This window comes from Mesocricetus auratus, unplaced genomic scaffold (genome assembly GCF_017639785.1).
Source record: "Mesocricetus auratus isolate SY011 unplaced genomic scaffold, BCM_Maur_2.0 Super-Scaffold_100676, whole genome shotgun sequence".
Taxonomy (NCBI): Eukaryota; Metazoa; Chordata; class Mammalia; order Rodentia; family Cricetidae; genus Mesocricetus; species Mesocricetus auratus.
This window is the reverse complement of record NW_024429266.1, coordinates 165,124,635-165,150,332: the sequence shown is the minus strand read 5'-3', so window position 1 is coordinate 165,150,332 and position 25,698 is coordinate 165,124,635.

Below are 25,698 nucleotides of genomic sequence, written 5' to 3'. Positions count from 1 at the left end.
ATCTGTAGTGGACCTTCGGTTGGCAGCCCATATAAAGGACATGGTAGAAGGAAGCTTCTTTGCCTGCTTGCTCTTACACTTACTAGAAACTCTTATACTGAAGACCAGCTAAAACATTCATTCCCATGAACTGAAAAACAACTGGATTACTGGGTCTTCTATTGGTAAACAGCCATTTTTGTACTAGTTGGACCACATGCTTTAAGCCATTGTAACAAATCGCATTCTATATTCATGCTATAAGTGCTGTTCCTCTAGAAAACTAATAGAGACCTTTACGGATTTATTTACATCACCTTCCCCATCTTTTATGTGTGAATAAAAATTCATATATAATTCCCATACAATGTTAAAAGGAAACATATATTAAAACATGGAACAGTTAAATCCACTCTAAAGTGTATATAATAAACAAATTCAATAAAGATCAAAATCAAAAGTTAAGAAACTGAAGAAGGTATATACATTGATAACTTAATTAGATTATTAATAAGAGATATGTCCTGATACAATCAAATAGGCAACACATTGTAATGGGGAGTAATATCATAGTCTTTTGTAATTTTTTTAGGAAAAGCCCTATGGCAAAACACATTAATGTAAATACGTACATTATTGCCGGGCGGTGGTGGCGCACGCCTTTAATCCCAGCACTCGGGAGGCAAAGACAGGCAGATCGCTGTGAGTTCGAGGCTGGGCTGGACCGACAGCCTCCAAAACAATACAGAGAAACCCTGTCTTGTAAAAACCAAAAAAAAATATGTACATTATTTTGACCTTGGAGGAAACTTGAGGAATACTGACAATTTTGGATTGGGCACAGTGGTTTTACCATCAGTCTCAAGTCCTTGTCTTTGCCATTATCACTTTGCCATTATGCCCGTAAGAACTGACTCCACTATATATATATATATATATACATATGTATATATATACATATATATACATATATATATATGTATATATATACATATGTATATATATATGTTAGATATTTACCTATGTTCCTTCCTAACATGTACATAGATAATCTAACACAGTGAAATCCATATTCATTTCTATTATGCATCAAACTAAAACATGCAACTAAACAAATAACTAAAAGAATAGCAAAATGATTTGCCCATAAAATTTTCTGTTATCAAGTCCATTTTCCTTTAGTTTCTTTTTCAGTATATCTCATGAAGAAGCTACCTTCATACTCATTTTTTATTTTTATTTTTTGGTATATGAACCTATCTTATTGTTAATATAGAGATAATTGGAGACATAATTATTCTACACATTCAATAAAATAGTATACAGAATTCTACAAATGTTGTAAACTGAGTATGATCAATTTAGTTTTAAGAATCCATATCTTCTTGCCTAACTATGATTTATGTAGCTCTTGAAAATTATTCTGATTTTATTTATGAATTTCTCTAGTGATATTGTTTACATATTTTCTAAAATATCCATCTTACTTTGGAGTGCTCCCTCAAAGCCAACTTTGGTTACTATTCATAGTTCCCAAGGTGCTCCAGGATTCCCAATAAGCATATTTATTTTCCCTCAGCTCGTTCAGATTATCAGGAGATTCATAGTCATATATTGTTCTTTGAAGATATTCATCCTGTAAGTTACCAAAAAAATTCAGGAAACACTCCAGTCCCACCATTTATTAAAAATTATCTTTTACATATTTGTCTTCTGGGAAGTAGGAGGATTGACACCCTGCCTGAGAATATGGCTTGTCTTTTCCTAGGATATACATGAGCATTTAAAGAGAACCACTTTCACAATAGTGACCATGGTTCTCACCTATAGCCTTTTCAGTAATTGTACTGAAGAAGTATCAGCCTAGTAAATTCCTGGGAAGTAAGTCAACTGCTACCTTGCTAGTCTTCCATTGTCATCACTGAAGAATGGTGCCTTCCCTTCTGCATAGTCTACTATTTTGACTCAACATCTGCCAAGTTTTATATGTGGCTTACAGATATTGCCTTTTCTTAGATTCATAAAGATGAGAAATTGCAATCACTTTCATATTCTCTGGCAATGTAAAAGGATTTAAACTTATTTCTCCCTCAACCCCAAAATTGCACTGTTAAACTGTAAGATTGATTATGATACTAAATTCAATTAATTAACAATTTGAAAACACTAAAATTTATAGTTTCTTAGCCATTATGGCATTCCAAATAATTTGATTAATTAAATTAAATGTGAAATCATAAAGCCATCTGTCATGGCTGGGAAGGTAGCTCAGTTGGTAATGTCCTTGCCATGCAAGTACGATTTTTGAGAGTTTAGAGTCCCAAAACACATGTAAAATTTGGGTGTTATAGCAACAATCTATAATCCAAGCCCTGGAAATATGGAAACAAGATGATTCCTGGGGCTCATCAGCCAACTGACTTAGCCAAACTGATGAATTCTGACTTCAGTGATAGTCCTTGTTTTAAAGAAGTAAAGTGGATGCCATGTGCAGGTTTAATGCATGGAGAGGGGTCTAGCTCTGCCACAACGTATTGTGCGAGAGGATGGTGACTCCTCATGGGAGCCAGTGAAGAGAAGTGGGCAAAGGAGGAGGTATGGGAGGGTGAGAGGATGGGTGGGAGGAGGGGTGGGAGGAAGAACTGTGGTTGGAGTGTAAAATGAAACATGAAAACTTAAAAAATGGAAAAAAACAAAGTGGAGAAATTATTGAGGCAGACTCTCTATATGGAGTATGTAATTTCAATCACTTCAATTCACTTGTATATGTACCTAAACAAACATATATGTAACACAGCAATAAAAGACCCAGAGACACATTTTTGTGGGTCAAGTTTGAAGCTGAAGGTCAAAGAAGCAACGCAGCCAAGTCATTATATCTAATCTCTGCCAAGCAGAAAAGGCAATACTGTCTCCAGTAATTCTCAGAGATAATGCTTTCAGTTCCTGTCTCCTCCTCTTATGCCTTTCTCTGGCCAGTCATTTCATTCCTGTTTCCATCTCCCTAATGCTGGTATTAAAGGTGTGTGTGTGTGTGATCCCAAGTACCAGCATCAAAGGCCTGAGCTCTGTTTCTCTTTTAGACTGATTCAATCTCATTTAGCACTGGATGGCCTTGAACTCAGAAAGATTCATCTGCCCTTGTCTCCTGAGTCCTGGGATTAAATGTCTATGTCACAATTACCTGGCTTCTGTAGCTAACTATTTTGATCTCCAGTGACTTCAATAACTCATAAACAATATATCACCACACATTTACATACAGGAATATGTGTTTTTTCCATTAAGAAAGTCATGTGGAAACAAAGAAGCATCATTTTCCTTTTTACTAATTTTCTAGGAAATATTCAAATTAGCCAGTGACTATGATAAACTTCTGAGGAAGGAAATTTTTAAATAAGGGAAATTTATGGCTAAGTAAATGCTTTGCTTAAATTTAAATGTAGCTAAGAGTTCAGCTATCAATCTTAATTAAATGCTTCTGCCATCTCAACAAGCTCTATCCATTCAATTATTCAGAATTAAAATAGGGATGGCACTAGTTTTTAACACCTTTGTGGTGGATACATGAGTCTATCTATAAATAAAATCTGTATTGCACATTCTAGGAATTTTCCTAGACAGATTTGACAAATCAGGTCATTCATTTCATATACCAGTCACTTTGCTAATGAGAGAATCTGGTGTCATGGTTTCCAATAACTGAGAGGGATCTTATGCCTACAATGTTTTTGTAGGAAAAGATTGTTATCATGAAAGACATAAGTTTTGAAATTGTAATCTGAACAATGTAAACAGAAAATATAAGCTGAAACATAAACATATTTTAGGAAACCCTCATCTTTGGAGGCTCATATACTGTTATTTAGAGCAGAAAAAATTACATAATTATATAGAACTCAGATCATTATCACTTCAGGAACTAGGTGATTTGTATAGCTATCATGTGCTGTAGATGCACTATCAATTAAATAATGTAGAGTTCAACTTGTTAATAATTTAAATTTAGCATTTTATAGCATTTAAGAAAATATAACTCAGTAATTTGAACTAATATCTTTAAATGAAAGCTATAAACTACTATTTATAATACTGTGTGTCTGGATATTAATGTTTCCTTCCTCTCAGCAGAGAGAAATAATTGATAAAAGAACAAATTAAGAAGTAGTTAGTGCTTTTGGTTGTAGTGAACAAGGATCCCTTATCTGTTGTTTAATAAATTACTACTTGATAAGGAAGGGTTTTATAGAAGTGAGCAAGCATTTACTTCACATAAACTTATTTTCAAAGATTTCCTGAAGCAAAAAAAATTATTCTGATTTCTTTTGGAATGCAAAACTAAGACACAATTATCTGGATGGTGGAAATTATTTCCTTTCTAGATGAAGATTACTGATAACAAATTTCAGTGTTGTGACACAAGGAGTTCCCTCTGTTTCTCTTTCAAACAGTTGGTTTTGCCTTCATCCAAAAACTAAACAGATAATTCCTCTTTTTTTTTATATATGGTAGACTATGTTCTGGTTAAAGAACAGATGGAGAAGTAGTATCAGTAAACGGTAGTTCCATGATCTTTTCTCCATAGAAAATCAAGAAAAGCCAAGTATAAATAATTAGAATGTACTCTATCAGAAGTTTTACAAACAGAGTCAAAGGTTATTAGACTACAAGAACATAGTAAATCAATAATTAAGTTCAAAAATGATAGGGAAGTTTTATAACACTATTTTTGCTATCAACTTTACTCCTCACTGACATGCCCTCAGTCTTGATAGGAGAATCCCAGGATCGCAGTGTGTAGCTTGGGTTTCATGTTCTAATATAAGCAGAAGCTTTATTCAAGGATTGCTGTGTATGTCTATTGTAACCAGTCTGATAAGTAGCTGAAGGACTGGTGTAAATAAGCCTCTTGCTGTAAATGTGAGGACTACATATTGTGAGTTAAACTAGAAAATTACATATGTCTCTGAAAATTTCTGTACTCAAAAACATAATCAATTGTAAGGTTAAGCAGGAAAACAGTATTAAATAAGGATTGCATATTTGGTAAATCAATCAACCCAAAGCAAAATGTCTGTCATGACAAGATGCACACTTCAAAACGTCTCAAACAACTGCATGATTTTACCTAAAAAATAATCTTAAATAGTGGAAGCCTGCCTAAATATTGAGGGGATTGTGTTGTCACAAAACAAAGACCCAGATTGATGACTGAGGGGCCAGCATGGAACTGATCTAGACACTCCCCCACCAAACCTGGGTGACAGAGAGGAGACCTTGGCAATCTGTGGGACCTTGGAGAGTGGAGCAGTATTTATCCTGGCATACAGAAGGACTCTGGGAACCCATACTATGTGGAGGGATGCTTTCTCAGCCTGGACACATGGGGGAGAACCTGGGCCCTTCCCGGGGTAATGTGACAGACTCTGAAAATCCCTCATGGAGGCCATTGCCCTCCCTGGGGTGCAGAGGACATGAAGGATTGGAAGGATTGGGTGGTGGGGGAGAAGCGGAGGGAGAGGGATCTGAAAATTACAGGCATAAAAAGTCAAATAAAAATATATAAAAAAGAGGAGAAGAAAACAAAGATACAAGGAATTGTTAGATATTTTTCTTTTGTAAATGTGTTATATTCTTTCTTTCTGGAATTCACTAAAAATTCTGTTCAAACATTAGAAGAACATAAACTCAGACATGGAGTCCACAATGACCATACACAAAAAGTAACACTGCATTTGCACAAACAATAAAACCTTCTGGAGTTATTGATTTCTCGTGAAACAAATAGCCCACAAAAGCCATAATATCTAAATAAGCAAAGCTCAAGGAAAGCAGGGGTTGTGTTTCCAGAGTATCCATATTAGAACATACAAACGTTTAAATCTCCAGAGGAAAAATTCATAAGACATGGAAAGAAATGAGAAAGCAGCTCCTATTCAAATAATCAAAATAAATTAAAAGAAGGAATCAGGTAGGCTACTCAAACATGAGCTTATTGGGTAAAAATTTTAAAGTATTTAATTGAAATATTATAAAAATGTTAAAGGAGCTAATGGACAAGCATTGAAAAATGATAATGCAATTAAAATATCTCCAAGGAAACTGTAGAAAATTCACTAAAGATTATATTCAATTGGCAATTATGATATAAACAGATGTCAACATATGACTCATTCAAAAATTGTCACCTAACCCACAAAATATTCATTACACTTCATATTCATAAAATGACTACAGTGAAAGAAAATAGAAACAGACACTGAGAAATGTTGGTGAGGATACTGAGATATTTTACTTGATAGTTGCACATTAATTAAACATAAAGATAAGGTATGACTGGGAAATTTGAATAGTGAGAAGTTATATCTAGAACTAAGAGCTTTCAGTTTCTTAATTAAACACATTGCTAGATAAAGGTAACTACTCAAACATTTGTCCAGTCCCCAATTCTGCAGTTTTCAGTGAACTTCCACACAGGAAAAAAAATGGCCATTCTCAAGTCATCAGCTGTAGTTAGAGTTACACATTCCTGCAATCAATCACATTTCTTTCACTATGAAAGAATTGAAATGAGACAAACAAAATAAGCTTTATATTCTTTTTCATGTCTTGAGTCTCTCTTTGTCCACCTATATCCGTCCTAATTATTTTTCTCAGTCTTTTTACTAAACTTTGTATTTATGTTCACATATAATTGTTTAAATGCATATATGTACAATTTACCATAATAGAGAGAGCCATTATAGGTTCAAAGAGAGATCTGGTACTAATGAGATTTCCTACGAGAATGACACCAACTAGCATTAAGGCTGCTTAAATGCCCTCCCCTGATAAGGAGATTGATGACTACCTTATATGCCATCCTAGAACCCTCATCCATTAGCTGACAGAAGCAGAGGCAGACACCCACAGGTAAAAACCTAACTGAACTCCTGGAACCCAGTTGCAAAGAGGAGTGGCAAGCAAAGGAATCAAGACCCGGTTGGTGAAACCCACAGAAGCAGCTGATCTAAACAAGGGGGAATGGATGGACACGAGAATGATCACTGAGACACCAGCATGGGACTGATCCAGACACCCTTGAACCTGGGTTTCAGAGAGGAGGCCTCAACAATCTATGGGGCCTCGGGTAGTAGATCAGTATTTATCCCTGGCAAACAAATGGACTTTGGGAGCCCACTCCAAATGGAGGGAGGCTCTCTCAGACTGGACACATGGGGAAGGGCCTAGGCCCTGCCCAGGAAGATATAACAAATTTTGAAAATCCTCCATGGAAGGCCTTACCATCTCTGGGGAACAGAGGGGGTATGGAGTGAGGTGTTGGGAGCGTTAGGGGGTAGGGAGAGAAGGGGAGGGAGAGGGACCTGGGAGTAACATCTGTAAAAAGTTAAATAAAAATTATTATTAAAAAATACAATTTTCTAATTATGGAGAATATGAGTTTTTTATTTCCCACTTTTGGATACCTCAATTAATATTATTCTTTCCAAATCCATTGATTTTTTTATCTGAAAATCAGAGAATAATGAATAATATCCTACATTGTATATGTGCCATAGTTTCATTATCATTTCATCTGTTGATGGATACTAGAGTTTGATTCTATTTCTTTGCAGCAATAAACCTGAATGTGGAAATGTATCAATGGTAGGATACGAACTTCTCTGTGTATTGAATAGTAGTAAATAGCTATAATATATAGTAGCTTTTTTTAAATTTTAAGGAACACTTAAACTAATTTCCCTAATGGCTGTATTATTTTCAACAAAATGCCTGCATAATGAAATTACAAAGCATACTAAGAAGATTATGTTTAACAGCACTGGCTATTCTTGCAGAAGACTGAGATTTCGTTACCTGAACCTCCATTGTGGCTCACAACCATCTGTAACTCAAGTCCCATAGGATTCCATGCCATTTTCTGTCATCTATAGGAAGTAGACAAAGGCATTGCAAAGATATACACGCACCCAAAATGCACATCATGAAGAATATAAACTAAAATAAAAAGACCATGTATTATATCTAAGTGGTCTGTATCTTGAAGACGTAAATTAGGTCAATCTATGGAAACCAATAAATATAAGCACCATCTTGATTGGGATTGAAAAGAAAAGTAACAAAGTTTAGTAGGAATTTCTCATAAAAGTTGTGGTGATGTTGGGGAGTAGATACAGAATAACTAAAAATGACAAACCTATAAGCAATATTATACTACATTGAGGCAAACTGAGAGCTATTCCTTTTAGATTATAACACAATAAAGTTGCCCAATCTCATTTCTTTCATTGAATGTAATGAAAAGTTATCTTTATGTTCACACATCACTACTTTTTATTTTTCTTAGGTTTGCTAAATCGATTTTATTCATTATTTTTTCACACAATATATTTTATCATGTTTCTTCTTCCTCTACTCCCACCCAAGTCCTCCCTACCTTGTTGTCCATACAATTTTATATTTTCTTTCTTTACCCTCAAAATTAAAACAAAGAAACAAAATACAGTAAAACAAAACAACAACAACAACAAAAACCTGGCCATACAAAACACACACACACACACACACACACACACACACACACACACACACACACACAAATCATGGGATTTGTTTTGTATTGTAGAACTACACTTGGGAATGGTACCTGTGCTGGATGGAGTTTGGTTGATATACCCAGTAATGTGCCACTGGGGAAAACTGATTTTTCCCTTTACCAGAAGGTATCAATTGCAAGTAGCATCCTGGTTAGGTGTGTTGTGACTTCATCTGGTATGAACTTGTGCAGGTTCTTTGCATGCTGCTATTTTTTGTGTAAGTTAATATGTGAATCAATACTGTTGAGTCAGGATAATGTTTTTCCCTGTAGTCGTCCACCACCTCTGTCTCTCAGAGTATTTGTGATTTTTCTACATATATACCTTAACTTTGAAAAGAGGTATTTAATGGAGATAGACATTTAGTCCTGAGTGCTTCACATTTCCTCACTGTTTACATATTGTTTACTTGTGAGAATAGGTAGCTAATTGCTACCTATTACAAGAAGAAATTATTCTAATTGCATTTATCTATGAGCTTTCAATATATCCTTAAGAATCATTTTATTGGTGTTACTTTTGTAGAATAATGACTGTAAATATTCCCTTGGGTCTAGTCACAGGTTTGTGGTCACTTTAGAGCTGTCAACTATGGGTTCATTCCCACAGAGTAGATGTTAAATCCAATTTTGAAAATTATTGCTTGCTTCCATAATGTCTGTACCACTATTGTACCTGTATGTCTTAGGCTGCTCTAGATGCCAAGGTTTGTATCTTCATAATATTGATGGTTATGTTTCTTCTCTGGTAACATTAAGAATCTCTTTCAGAAGAGTGTATTGAAATAGGGTGAATTTTCAAGTTGGGCCCAAGCTCAATTTCAATTCTATTATGCAAGTTAGTATTGTCCTTATCAATAGGACTTAACCATCACAGTTGGAGAACAATTAATAGCTTTTTCAATAGCATATCACAAATAATCTCTTGCAGAAATGTTCAGGAGCAACATTTATATTGAACAAAAGAGAGAAACAACCCCCACAACCCCAGCCTACTTAGGATCACTTTCCTGTTTTCTCTATTCCACTCACTTTCCTGCCTTTCCTCTGAGGCAGACAGGACTTTACCTGTCTCCCTCTTCTCTTCTGTCCTCTCTCTATGCCTGTGTCTCTTTACCTCTTCCCCCCTTGCCCTTTCTAATAAAACTTCTCACTTAAAAAAAAAGAAGAGGGAAACAATATAATGCCTCTTTAAAAACCAATGGAAACACATTGTAAGTCAGTAACTGGAATGCTTATATCCCTCTTCCTCATCAGATTCTATTTACAGGCATGGGAGACAAGTTAATCATAAAGGCCAAAGTATCACACTGCAAGTAAATATGAAAGTAGTTTTTACAGGAAAAGAATGCAAAAGTGAAGGACACACATAGGATTTTATCTTATGAACTTTCCAGAATCTCAAACCCCTGATGACAAAAATTGATACTTACCAGAGTGAAGTAGTCGAAAGACTGGAGAACAATACAAATTATGATGAAATGAATCAATACTCATCAGAATGCAGGAATGAAAAGACTGAGGTATCAATGATAATGAAGACAGAGTTTCTTCTGAAATGGTTGGTTGCATAATCCTATGAGCACACCAAAATTTTTCAATTTTACCTTTTAAACTGTAAAATGATAGAATGTATGATATATATCATATGTATAAATATATCATATATATAAATGTATCATATATATAAATATATCATATATATAAATGCATATAAAATGGATAGAGATTGTTGTTCTGATATGTGATTGTGAGAAAAACTGGTTTTATTCTTTAAACATGCTACCAAACACTTGTTAGGAAATTTGGAACTACAAGACAAAAAGATATACCTGACTCCAAGACATTGTCCACTGGCTGAATAAGCAACAAATAATGAATCTTAAATAATACTCATGACCACATTAACCAGTCCTGTATCAACTATATATCAAGACAAATGACTGTAAAAGGCAGTGGATCTGATTTTATATTCATTCAATTTTTATTAGAATTTTTTATTTTAATTTTAAATAGCTTGTTTTACATGTCAATCCCAGTTCCCTCTCCCTCCCCTCCTCCCGCACTCCCCCACCATCCCCCCCCATTCTCCCACCCTATTGCCAATTCCTTCCACATAGGGGATATCTAGAGTCTGTCATTTCACTCAGGGTAGGATCCAGGCACTCCCCTAAGAGTCCAGGCTGAGAGAGCATCCCTCTTTGTGCTATGGGCACACGATGACTGTTTGTATTCCAGGGATAGACACTGATCCACTGCTCAGGGCCCCATAGGTTGCCCAGGCCTTCTTACTGACACTCACATTCGGGGGTCCAGATCAGTCCCATGTTGGCCTCCCCGCTGTCGGTCTGGGGTCCAAGAGCTCTCCCCTGTTCAGATCAGCTGTCTCTGCTGGTTTTGCCAGCCCATTCTTTGCCAATTTGCTCATCACTCCTCTCTCTCTGTCACTGGGTTCCTTGGGTTCAGTTCAGTGCTTAATTGTGTGTTTGCCTCTGCTTCCATCAATCACTGGATGAAGGCTCCCGGATGGTTATAGAGATCAAGTTCATTATCAGGAATGGGCATTCGAGGTGGTCTCTCCACTATTGCTTAGCTTGCCAGTTGGTGTCATCCCTTTAGATCACTAGAGGTCCCTGTGATGCCTGATCTGTCTTCTAACCTATGATTCCCTCTTCCCCCTATTCTACCCCCACCCACTTAACCTTCCTGTTCCCCCATGACCTACTCTCTCTTCCTCTTCTCCCACTCTCTTCTTCCTAGCTCCCACTCCCCCCCCACCCCTCACCGTGTTCCCCATCCATTCAGAGGATTTTGTCTCAATCCTCTTCTCTTGGGTACTATGCACATATGCATATCTTTTAGGTTCTTTCCTGTTTCCCAGACTCTGTATTAGTGGAAGTGCAGACTGGTACTATCCTGATCCATGTCTAAAATCCATATATGAGAATTTTTATACTTTGATGTGCCCAGGTAAACTTTTATGTGACAAGAGGCACATGTGTCACTGTTATTAATTCTGATATACTGAGTTGCAAGGTAACACCACAAAGTTCTTCTCAATATTATACATCAAGATTTTACTAATGAGCAAATCAATACATAAATACGAACTGTTAATTACTTCACAAATACTCTACTTTTCCTTTGGAATGAAATGCAAATCAGTCATTAAATAGACACTGAATAACTAACGGAATCATTTGTCAGTCACATTTGCTGGCAGTGCCTTGTTCTTTGTTCCTTAGACCTCTGGAAGCCTTGGTAATACTCTGGTAATACTCTGTTGTGAGACTGAAGGTTTAAAGGTCTAACTTCTAAGACCAGTTTTGAACTAATGGATTCCTTGTGTGATTATATCAATTATTCCTTCATGATTTGGGTGAATATTCCTGAAGTTTGTGATTTCACCATGTTTAAGAGTTTTCCCATAGAACAGAGATCATGAAGTAGGTGATATATCTTCACACTTGCTTTTTTTCCCTTTCTACATAGTTTTTTTAACAGTCTTACAACCCTGGTTCCCTAAACCTGACAAACTGTAAAGCCTCCTCTCATGATCTGCTTCCAAGAAAGATCAGAGTAAGCCCTAAATGTCCAAAAGCACTTTTGTGAAGTTTTTGGTGGACTCACAATGAGTACTCTATACTACGATTCCCAGCATATCTTCACTGTCACTTTGTAGGAAAGTACCAGTAAAGAATGCCATTTGAAGATCTCCAGAGATATAAAAGGATAACACCAACTGGCAAACTAACCAACAGTGGAGAGACTACACTAATAGGCCCTCCTTGATGATAGGGTTGATGACTACCCTATATGCCATCCTAGAACCTTCCAGGGACTGATGGAAGCAGAGATAGATACCCACAGCTAAACACTGAACTGAACTCCTGGAACCTAGTGACAGAGATGGGGGAGTGATGAGCAAAGGGGTCAGGACCATGATGATGAAACCCACAAAGACAGCTGACCTGAAAAGGGGGAGCTCTTGAATCCCAGAATGATGGCTGAGAGGCCAACAGGGGAATGATCCAGACTCCATGAATGTAGTGCCAGGGAGGAGACCACAGAAATCACTAGGGCCTTGGGTAGTAGATATGTGTTTATCATTGTTTATGAATGAGCTTTGTGAGCCCATTCCAAATAGAGGATTGCTCTCCCAGCCTGGACACATGGGGAAGGGCCTAGGTCTTGCCCTGGATGAAATTACAGACTTTAGAGATCCCCCCCCAAGAAGGACCTCACCCTCCCTGGGGAATAATTTGGAGATTGGGTGGGGGACTGGGGGCCTCATGGGGGATACGGGAGGAGGGGTGGGAGAGGGGGCTGGGACTGACATGTGAAACATTCACATTTCTAATTTAAATAAAAACATATATTGATTAAAAAAGAAAAGAAAAGTACTGGGCTTGTTTACCCCACAGAAACAGCTGACCTGAATAAGAGGGAGCTCTTGAAAACCAGACTGATGGCTGGGAATCCAGCATGGGACTGATCCAGACCCCCTGAATATGGGTGTCAGTGAGGACAATCTATGGGGCCTTGGGTAGTAGATCAATATTTATCCTTGGCATACAAATGGACTTTGGGTGCCCTTCCCACAATAAGAAATGTTCTCTCAGCCTGGACTCTTGGGGGGAGGACATAGGCCCTGCCTTGGATGAAATGACAGACTATGGACACTACCCCCATGGAGAGCCTTACCCTCCTTGAGCAAAGGAGTGGGGATTGGGGGAGGGTATAGGAGGAGGGGAGTGAGAAGGAGAGAGACCTGGGTTTGACATGTGAAGCAACTTTATTTCCAATTTAAATTTAAAAATAAAAAAGACAAAAATATATTATTAAGAAAAAGGAAAAGTACTTAATGAATTTTAGGTGCTATGAAGAACAAAGCTCTGGATTCAGGGCCTTCCCCAATTCAAGTTTTGAACAGTTGTTTTCTTATAGGAAAATTCTCACTGTTAACCCCTTAGTTTTTTAAATATACTAACACATATGAGGCCAAGTGCTCAATTCATAGCACGAAACACACACACACACACACACACACTTTAGGAAAAAATCTTAATATATCTAACACAGAGGAATGGAAAAAGCAAATGAAGTGGCACAATGTTTTAACAGACAAGATTCTCTCTTTACATTGCCTTTACAAAGTGTAAATGTATAGTATTCCATTCATTCATTAGCTGTAACATATTAACTTTATTTTGTAAAAATTTAACATACATAATTTAAATATTTTCATGTTTTTCTGTATGTAGCTCTTGATATTTTAATGTCCCACTATTCACTAATGTACTTATTTTATTTGTTTACTTTCAGAAAGTGCCTCATGTTTCCCAGGTTGGTTTTGAGCTTCTTGTGTGGTGGAGTTACATTGAGGAAATTTGAATTCTTGTGTTTTCATCATTGAAGTACTATGGATAGAAGTCGTGGTTTCTTATATGCTAGGCAAGCACTCTACCTAGCATATAAGAAACCATCAGTCCCAAACCTTCAACTTATTCACCATGCTACTAAATATGTCTTTTGGTGTATCACATTTTGCTTGTCGTTTTCACTGTAAGCTAATCTGTAGGGGTTCTGCCACATACACATTTTATAAGGCCAGTTGCTGAGTTACCTATGCAATGAAGAAACTCTCAGAGGACGCTGAAAATTCTTGGAGGACTGGCTGCCAGCAGGTTGTGCAGGGAACTGTCTGGAATTAACGGAAATAGAGTCTTCATTAACATAGTGTTACAGCACCATCATTGAGTTGTTAGCATTTTTGGGAGGGAGGGGGATGAACATAGAGCCATTCTTTATCGAGTCAGTTGTCAGTGTAAAAGGGTTTTTATATTTATATACTCTAATGGGAACACAGATTTGTTTTGTTTAAACATATAAATATACTCTATCCAATTTTTATTTATTAACAACTATATTCTAGGCTAAAATATCACCTGTTATATTTATTTGGAAGAGTTTTAAATTAAAAGGAAGAATTATTATTTATCATGTTCATGTACATTTGTTTATATTTTGTTATTATTTACAATCTATACCTTTCAAAGTCTACATATTAAGATATCTGTAGTCTCATGTTAGAGGACATAATTATCTTTATTTACTTATGTCATCTGTTTTCTTGTTAACTGTTATTTACTACATAAATCAAATAGGTTTCAGTTCATGAAGCCCTTTCTGAAAATTACTCACATGTACTATGGAAATAATTCCCTTCAAGCTTCAAAAACAATTAGAGAACCAATTTTGATTGACTTGAAGAAACTCAACAATTGAGTACATAAAGTAGGTCAAGTGTTAACTGCAGTTTTATGCTGTAGTAAATGCATCTGGCACTAGGGCAAATTAATATTTCAGGGAATTCAACATGCTTAGTTGCACTCCATCCTTGCCTTTTGATTCCGACTAAATGAATATTTCACATCCTTGCTAAACACCTGGATGGTAGGAACCCCTGACTAGATTATGGTGACTCATGATACATGTTTCCATAACTCATGATCCTAATATGTATCTCACTACATTGGATTACAGCTTTGACACCTGTCTTCCTGCTATCTCATTACTATGAAGTATTGGGCTCTCTAGCTTACTGTTTGTCTCCATTTCTCAGAGTTTTGGGACAGTAAAATTTCAAAATTAGGTACTCTATGAAAACATAGATGTCTTGGAGATACACATAATTATTCTGACATACAGTTTCAAAGCCCTTCATGGTATAAGTTTGAATAAAACAGACAGTATTAAGTTAAACTGAGAAGAATGCTCATTTTCTTTTTTTAGTTGTTTTTACTATTTATTTATTTTTGATATTATGATTACATCATTTCTCCTTCCCTTTTCTAACTTCAAACCCTCCCACATACCCCTTCTTGTTCTATTTCAAGTTCATGGCCTCTTTTCTTCATTAATTGTTGTTCCCTACACATATGTATATACATATATATTACTAAATATATAAATACGTCATAAATGCTCACATTATAATGCTATTTATATGTATGTTTTCAGAACTGAACATTTAATATTGAGCCAGTTGTTGTGCTCTTCCCTGGGGGGACTAGATCGATTAAAAGAAAGAAGCCTAGGGGTCTCTTTGGGTCTACCAATAACTAGCAATGATACTTCTGTTTTATCCCTTAATATCTCCAATCCTAAGTTTTCCCATATGTTTGAACAGCCCTCTCAAAGTTGCTAACTTCCTTGTCTTTTCTAGTTGAAGTTTAGAAAAGCATGGTCATTTTCATGTATTCTCAGATGTGCTTGTGGGAATTGTGGAACTGACAACTAGTAAACACTTTGAGAGTTCTTGCAAAGTACTTCTGATCTGGGTCTTATTGTTTTTGAGGTAGAAATATGCATGTTCAGTATGTAACACTGTGTGCTCAACTTCTTTGTTATCCTTGTTTTGGCGGTCCCAATATGTTTTACTTGAACTGAGGAGAGCACAATGGAATAATGGTTTCTATGGAACAGTCCACAGTTAAGAGAATAAGCCAGAATACAGAGCTGGTATTTGAGAGTTTCTTGTTGCCTATAATTACAGTTTATTGCTTTTACCTGTTATTCTAGACTCCACTTTAGCACATCTTTAAGAATTTCTCCTTATCAACTAAATAATAAAATATAATAACTGAAAAGAACCAGTGGGTTTATATTTTTCTACTTGGTAATATTATTCAAGAATACTGTCCCTTTATAGATTCATCATTTTTATGCATCTTAACCACATAATCTGTTTGTTTTCTCCCAAGAATCTAATTATTGTATATAATAGAAAATTAACAATAAATTTAATTCTTTAATAGTCATAATGAATAATTCTAGGCAAATAATCTTTAAATCTTAGTTTTTCTAACTAATCTCATTTCTCTATAGGGGTACTTAACAAACAGACTAAACTTTGGTCATTTATATAACGTTTTTGTTTTATAAAACCCAGTAAAATACTAAGATATTTCCTATTCTAACTTACATTACCTCAAATTCTGCAAGTTCCTAGCAGATAATTTTCTAATCTGTTTACTTTAAGACCACTCTTGGCAACAGCTAAAAGTAATATGATGCAGTAAACTATAAATTTGAATTCAGATAGAAAATATAACTTCTACAGATAGAATTTTCCTGGGGTATTAATTCTTGCTGAAGCTTCTATATAGTGGGGTTATAAATAGGTACACACAATAAAAATCTCAATTCCTTCCAATTTTACCAATATTTTAAACAGCATTATTTAATTCATTTTGCTAAATAAACTCATAAGGTATCGCAAGCTACCAATGGATTTGTGAGGCTGTACTGAAAAATAGAGAACAACATGTTTTGTTTATGTACTCTTGGGAACCAATATGCTTCTTGAGTAATTTTGTTTATAACTAAAGTTAACACCTGGCCACCTCATAGTTATTTATTGCTATGTAAATAATTATTTGAATCTTATTTATAATTCTGATCTTATATTTAAAATACTTTCTTTTTAATCACAGTTGCGTCTTTTTCATTATTTAAAAAATTAAATAGAAATATATTTTGATCATATTACTGTCTTTTCCCAAGTTTTGAAGACCCCTCCTGCTCATTACCCACCCAAATTTACATTATTTTTCAAATGTCAAAAATCCAAGAAAACAAAATAGAAGTTATTTCAATGTGGTATAGCATACTTCATTTTTACAGGGTTAAAGAGTTTGCAGTAGTGCTTCAGCTGCTTCTTTCACTGAAACTACATGCAGAATTACAGCCAAAAGTCACAGTTTAAAATGGAGGCAGTTTACTCCTTCACTGTGTTGATTTATACTGTGCAACTCTGATTATTTCAGTTTAATTGGGTCCCATTTTTACAGAAGTCGTAGATGCTTGGTGCTAGGTAGGAGTTCTTTTTTATTTATTTTCAACAAAATAAAATATTTCTAAATCACCTGGAAGTTGAAAAATTTAATTCCTAAATCTAGAGATGTAATACAGCGGATTCTGCATTTTATATAATACTTCTGCTAGGCAAACTCTAGCATGCAAGCTTAAGGTAATCTTATTTTTTGTCATTAAAGTAATTTTCCCCTACAGTGGAAAATATAAGCTAGCCTTAATGGAACTATTGGAATACAAAATAGCTAATTAATTTCACTCTCCAAATAGAGAAACTTGAAATTTTTGGTTGAAGATACGATAATTTTTTAAATAATTCTTTAAATTCAAAACAACATTATTTTATATACCAAAACAAGGCCCCTCTCCCTCTTGTCTTCACATGTCGCCCACCCTCCCATCCACTCCCCAGGGAGGGTGAGGCCTACCATGAGTGATCATTAAAGTCTAATACCTCATTTGGGACAGGACCTAGGTCCTTCCCTCTGTATCTAGGCTGAGAGAGTATCTCTCCACAGGGACTGTGCTCCCAAAGTCCATTCTTGCATTAGGGAAAAATACTGGTTCCACTGCCAGAGGCCACATTGACTCTTCAGGCTTCCCAACTAACATTAATTCAATATTGCATTTTTTCCATTTAGTAGTACTCCATTGGGGAAATGTACCACATTTTCTTTATCCATTCTTCGTTTGAGGGGCATCTTGATTACTTCCAGGTCTGATTATTAAAAATAATGCTGCTATGAACATAGTTAAAAAGATATCATTGTGGTGTGAATGTGCATCCTTTGGGTATATGCCTAAGAGTGGAATTGCTAGGCTCTTAAGGCAGACTGATTCCCATTTTCCTGGGAAATTGCCATACTGATTTCCAAAGTGGTTGTACAAGTGTATTAACACCAGCAATGGAAGAGTGTTCCCCTGTATCCACATTTTTTTTCAGAGTGAACTATTTTTGGTGTTTTTGATTTTAGCAACTCTAATAAGTATAAGATGGTATCTGAGCCAAAGATTACTTGATCAAGAATTTCACTCCAAGTATGTAAAATCTCATTATTTGAGAGTGTGTGCAATAGCAGATATGTCACCTGAACTGACCTTCTCCTGTAACCAGGCAAGACTTACAGAGGAAGGAATGGGACACCAACCCAGCCACATAAACTTTGACCTAAAATCTTATCTGCTTATGGGATGTGCTGGGGTACAGAAATTGTGGTAGTGGCTAACCAATGACTTGTCCAGCCTAAGACCCAAACTACTAGAATGAGTCTGCCCCTGACACTGTCTGTAATGCCAGGACCCAAAGACAGCATGATCCAGAGACAAAACATAGAATCAAACATAATTAGGGAAAAATGTCAACATAATGATGTATAATGATATTCTACTATACTTATAGATTGTTGCCTACCCCAATAGCTATCAGAAAGGTTTTATCCAGTAATTGTTGGAAACAGATGCAGAGATCCACAGTAAAACTTTAGATTGAGCTTGGAGAATCCTCCTGAAGACAGGGGTAAAGGATTGTACAAGCCATAAGGGTGAAGCACATCATAAGAAAACTCACATTATTAACTAACCTAGGCCCATAGAAGGTCACTGAGTCTGAATAGACAATGAGGAAGACTCTATTGGACCAACCTATGCCCTCTCTATATATGTGACAGTCGTGAAACTTGGTCTTCTTGTAGGACTCCTAATAGTAAGACCAAGGGCTACCTCTAATGCATTGGGAAACCATTCCTCATACTGGGTTGTTTTTCCTAGACTTAATATTAGGGGAGGTGTTTAGTCCTACTAAAACTTGATATGCCATTGTTAGTTGGGTGGCCTGCCCTTTCTGAACAGAAATTGAAGAGGAATGAATGAGGGAGTAGCAGACTGGAGATGGGGGGAGGGAATAGAATGAGAGAAGGGAGGGGATGTAAAATAAAATAATGTTTTTAAAAAACAGTGTGTTTTCTCTCCTAAAAGTTTCAGTGTGGCTGGATTTATGTTGAGATCTTTGATCCATTTGCACTTAAGTTTTATACAAGGCGATAAACATGGATATATCTGCAGTCTTCTGCATACCATTACCCAGTTATGCCAGCATCATTTATTGAAGATGCTTTCTTTTTTCCAATGTAGAGTTTTAGCTTCTTTGTCAAAAATCAAGTGTTCATAGGTGTGTGGGTTAAGATTAGGGCTTTTGATTCGGTTCCATTGGTCTACCTGCCTATTTTTGTGCCAATACCAAGCTGTTTTCAGGACTATAGCTCTATAATAGAGCTTGAAGTCAGGTATGGTGATGCCTCTTGAAGTTCCTTTATTGTATAGGGTTGTTTTGGCTATCCTGGGCCTTTTGTTTTTCCATATAAAGTTGATTAATGTTCTTTCCAGGTCCCTGAAGAATTGTGATGGAATTTTGATAGGGATTGCATTGAATCTGTAGAATGCTTTTGGCAAGATTGCCATTTTTATTATGTTGATCCTACCAATCCAAGAGCATGGGAGATCTTTTCATTTTCTGGTATCTTCTTTGATTTCTCTCTTTAAGGACACAAAGTTCTTGATATACAGGTCTTTACTCTTCAACAAGTTGGTACAGGAGTCCACTTCCTAAACATAACACCAGTGGAACAGACACTGAGATCGACAATTAACAAATGGGACCGTCTGAAACTAAAAAGCTTCTGTAAGGCAAAGGACACAGTCAAAAAAAACAAAAAGGCAGGCCACAGAATGGGAAAAGATATTCACTAACCCTACATCTGACAGAGGGCTAATCTCCAAAATTTACAAAGAACTCAAGAAGCAAGTCTCCAAAACACCAAAGGATCCAATTAAAAGGTGGGGTACAGAACTAAATAGAAAATTCTCAATAGAGGAGGCTAAAATGGCCAAGAGACACTTAAGAAAGTGCTCAACATCATTAGCCATCAGGGAAATGCAAATCAAAACAACTCTGAGATACCATCTTACTGCTGTCAGAATGGCTAAAATCAAAAAACGCCAAAGACAATTTATGCTGGAGAGGATGTGGAGAGAGGGGAACATTCCTCCACTGCTGGTGGGAGTGCCGACTCATACAGCCTCTTTGGAAATCAGTATGGATATTCCTTAGGAAAATGGGAATTAATCTACCACTAGACCTAGCAATTCCAGTCTTAGGCATATATCCAAATGAGGCAAATTCATACAACAAGGGTATCTGCTCCACTGTGTTCATAGTGGCATTATTTGTAATAGCCAGAACCTGGAAGCAACCTAGATGCCCCTCAACTGAAGAGTGGATAGAGAAAATGTGGTACATTTACACAATGGAGTATTACTCAGCAGAAAAAACAACGGCATCTTGAAATTCGCAGGTAAATGGATAGCACTTGAAGAAACCATCCTGAGTGAGGTAACCCAGTCGCAAAAAGATAAACATGGTATGTACTCACTAATATATGGATTTTAGACATGGATCAGGATAGTGCCAGTCTGCACTTCCACTGATAGAGAGTCTGGGAAACAGGAAAGAACCTAAAAGATATGCATATATGCATAGTACCCAAGAGAAGAGGATTGAGACAAGATCCTCTGAATGGATGGGGAACACGGCGAGGGGTGGGAGGGAGTGGGAGCTGGGAAGAAAGAGGGGGAGAAGAGGAAGAGAGTTGGTCGTGGGGGATCAGGAAGTTGAGTGGGTGGAGGTAGAATAGGGGGAAGAGGGAATCATAGGATAGAAGATAGATCAGGCATCACAGTGACCTCGAGTGATCTAAAGGGATAACACCAATTGGCAAGCTAAGCAGGAGAGACCACCTCGAATGCCCATTCCTGATAATGAACTTGATCTCTATAACCATCCGGGAGCCTTCATCCTGTGACTGATGGAAGCAGAGGCAAACACACAATTAATCACTGAACTGAACCCAAGGAACCCAGAGACAGAGAGAGAGGAGTGATAAGCAAATTGGCAAAGACTGGACTGGCAAAACCAGCAGAGACAGCTGATCTGAACAGGGGAGAGCTCTTGGACCCCAGACCGACAGCGGGGAGGCCAGCATGGGACTGATTTGGACCACCCGAATGTGAGTGTCAGTGAGAAGGCCTGGGCAACCTATGGGGCCCTGAGCAGTGGATCAGTGTCTATCCCTGGATACAAACACTCATCGTGTGCCTATAGCACAAAGAGGGATGCTGTCTCAGCCTGGACTCTTAGGGGAGTGCCTGGACCCTACCCAGAGTGAAGTGACAGACTCTAGATATCCCCTATGTGGAAGGATTTGGCAATAGGGTGGGAGGGTGAGGGGGAAGGGGAGTGCGAGAGAAGGGGAGGGAGAGGGAACTGGGATTGAGATGTAAAACAAACTATTTAAAATTAAAATGAAAAATGAAAAAAAACCAAAAAAAAAAACCAGTGTGTTTTGCTTCTGCAGTGCACCCAGGTTTGTCACAGAACCTAGGTCCTACATTTCACAATTGCTCATCTCTCCACTTTCAGGGGGATATCATGACCTCTTCTGGTTTTTACAGGCCCTAGCAATGATATGTGATCATGCCTATCTGTGGATATTGCATATATATGTGCCCAATATATATTGAATATATATATATTCAAAAATAAAACAAATTAGGTTTTAATGATTCATTTCATAAATTATTGATGATTAGAGTGTGCCAGCATAAGAGTGTGCATTATCATGGACTTGTTCCTCAGATAACCCACTGATATCTTACAAAAAAGAGAGCAATAGCTGGAATAAAATATTTGCATCAGAGTCACCACGATTAATTAAGTTACAGAGTATAATGGACTGTTGCTTTATCTGAAGAACGTCTTGCTGTCTCTGGCAACTATCAGATAACCATTATTTTTTATTTGTTTGTTTGCTGTTTGATGGAATAAACAGTTCAAACAAGCAAGATCAAACACACTGGGCAAATTCATATTGTGCAGAACATAGACGTTTGAGATATGGCATTCCTGTACTGACCGTGGAGAAGGGTAATCTCAGACACTTAAATGTAAGAAATCTTTTAGTTCTTTAAAGTACTTTCTATGGCTGTGAGATGGCCGCCAATCAAATCATGATCTCATGCATTGTCCACAGCACAGTACTGGCTAAACAGAGCATCTTTAGGCCTGGAGATCACAGCTTCTGAGTGAGATGGAAATCATTTTGCTCACTTCAGTGTTCACATAGAGCTAAGCAGGCTTGCCCTATTTACAGAACAAGACCGTGAAAGGCCGCCATTTAGGAATTAATACCGAAAAGCCCCTGCTGTACTCATTCTACTTATTTTCAGCTGCGAGCTATGTGAGAAATTGTTAGTGACCCCGAAAGAAGAGATGGAAGGGGAATTTCTTGATTATGGTATTTATAATGCTTCAAGCGACATCATTCAGTGGGCAACTTAGTTGCTATTGATTTTTCCAATGAAAAAACCTTTCCTCACAGCACAGCATTCTTGAATCATTTGCTGGCAGTGTAGTTGTTAGTTATGGTCTGTGTCTATGAGGGCCAACTTCGGTCAAATGGCAGTATAGGTTCAGCCTTTGAACGGCATGAATCAACCAGTAATGCGGGATATGCTATAATGTGACAGAACCGTTCGAGTTTCAGCAACAAAACTGAAAATTGGCTGTCTGTGAACTACCCTGAATCTTGAGGTCATGTGGAAGTGTCTCTTGCAGAGTAGAAATGAAGAACATAAAACATTGCTCTATACCTACACTCAGTAATTGCCTATACCATCATAGCCACAAAACTAGAGGACATGGGAAAACTACTTTTATTAGCTAGGAAGCAAGTTCCTGACCAGTCAAACTAGCTTATTCAGATGTGGCCAAACTCATTATACTTATACTACAAGAAATTATTTCTCCATGAGTCTAAAAGTACCTTCCATGTGTGTGCCCCAGAGACATTTCCAAGAAATTATATTGCTTTTTTTCCAATCTACTTTAGTCACAAATATGTTACAATAAATAGGATTCCAAATAATTTGCATATTACTCAATTTGTGACAGTACTGTGAAAAATATGATCAGATGTGCCATGCAGGTAACTTTTATATATCATTTTCTGTGTGAAGTAAGGATGTCACCTAATTCTATTGCCTTAAAACTTTAAATGTAGTTCTCTTTGTTTTATAGGCATGCACAATGACTTCCAATAGAACGTGCTAATTAAATTTTGACAAATCTAGGACTGTAAACACTGCCAATGAGGTACAAAGAACATGTCCTAAGCCAGTGACATCCTACTAACAACCAAGGCTATATGTTTAGTATGTGTTTGTATATTTATTTTATGGTGGCATCCATAGGTACCTTAGTAAAGCAAACTAACAGAACCTGTAATACTGTCTGATTTCCAAACAGAAAATGGAACTAAATGTAAGTAAATCAGCAAGTTCTGGAAGATGTAGGGGGATTCATGATATTTAATACTAAAGCTACCTCTCAATTGATTAGGGTAAGTGTATATCTGGGAATGTGAGAACTAAAATAAGTAGGTAATTTTAACAAGATTTTTCTGTTTTGTTTTGTCTTTGAGAGAGGGCTTCACTATATAGCCCTGGGTTTTATGAAACTTGCTATGTAAGTTAGGATGGCTGTGAAATCACAGAGATATGCCTCCTGAGTATTGGGATTAAATACATATATATATATATATATACATATATATATATCTTTGGAATCCAATTCACACAGACCAGCAGGCTCATTTGCTTAATTTTAAATGGCACAAATGTTTTCTTAGATAGAAATTCAATATGTCTGATCTACAAAACAATTTGCAATATTGGGTAGATTTTAAATGATAAGGAGAGTATCCAAACTGACATGCTAATTACATGCACATATATACACATATACGTCAGTGTATATGTTTTTGTGTTTGAAGTGGTGTGGCTATGTAACAAAGAGGTCCATGTTGGGTGTCTTTCTTAATCACTCTTCTTCTTAATTACTGAACCTGGAGCTAACCAGTTCCTCTAGATGGTCTGGTTTCAATTCCCAGAGGTCCTCCAGTCCCCAGCACCAGGATTAGAACTACATATGTCAGTGTCAGTCCAGGATTTTTTCACGGATTCTAAGCAGTTTTCTAACTGTACCGTATATCTAGCCATGGCCCCAAAGTAGTTGATTCATTATAGTTAATTCTCTGACATATTCTAAAGTATTTTTAAAGGCATGCAAAGTGCTGGTATACACAGACACTAAGCATTTATGAAACTTTATATAGGGCATATGTTCTTGGTAAAGCTAGCATCACTGAAAAGGGTCATCTGAAATACATTTGTGTGAACATTCAAAGGTGAATGTATTTCCATCACACTGTCTTTGAAAAATCTTTATGGCATTCAGAGAACAAGATTTGAAAGAACAGAGCATTGATGATGGCATTAGAAATGATTGAAATAAGTTGATACTTACATCTAACAAGGTTTTTTTCTTGACTTTTTGAAATTTTCTTTCTAGCAGTATCTACAGAAATGGAGGCAGGGGAAACAGCTTACAGAATGCCACTTTATTCTGAATGGAAAAGTGCAAAGCATGCAATTATAAGTGTGTAAAGAGCCAGGATGTTAAAAAACAGCTGAAAAATAATGAGAGATTCCTGTAATAGCTAGTGTCACAAAAGTTGCAGTTCTGTCAGAAGTTTTGGTCTCGAGAGGAATCTTGGAAAGGGGATAAAAAAGCCTCAAGAAATAATAACTAGAACTTGGCAAAGAAAGCTGCTTTATGAAGGAGTGCCTGCAGGGCAGAAATAATTGGAAGTAGAGGCTTCTTTCACCCTGACAGGTGCCCCTTACTTCTACTGGGAGTGGACTTCCTAAAAGTCCACAAACCAACTATGAAAAAAAGATTATCTTAGATGATCATGGCATTGTATTTAGTCAAAAGAAAAATGGAAGGGAGATAGAAACAAAAGTGAATATTCAAACCAGGGCTGCTGTGGAGCTAGGGTGTCATTAATGTAGCTAAGGGTCAAGCTTGCTTTGGCTTGCATATCCAGTATATATTTCTTTGGATGGTCAGTATAATTATCTACAGGTCCATAGGTTTTCTGAGTGAAAAATTTGTGTGAGAATATTTTATGGAGAAAAATGTCCTTGTTGGTAATAAGCAAACAGTGTTTGTCCATTGAGAGCACATTTCATTTTTGGTACATTTCCAAACTCCTGAGAAAATAAGAGCAGAGAAAGCTGTATGGTAATGGTGACTACCTTTGTAACTTTGCTAGTTTAAGAGAAAAGAGTGC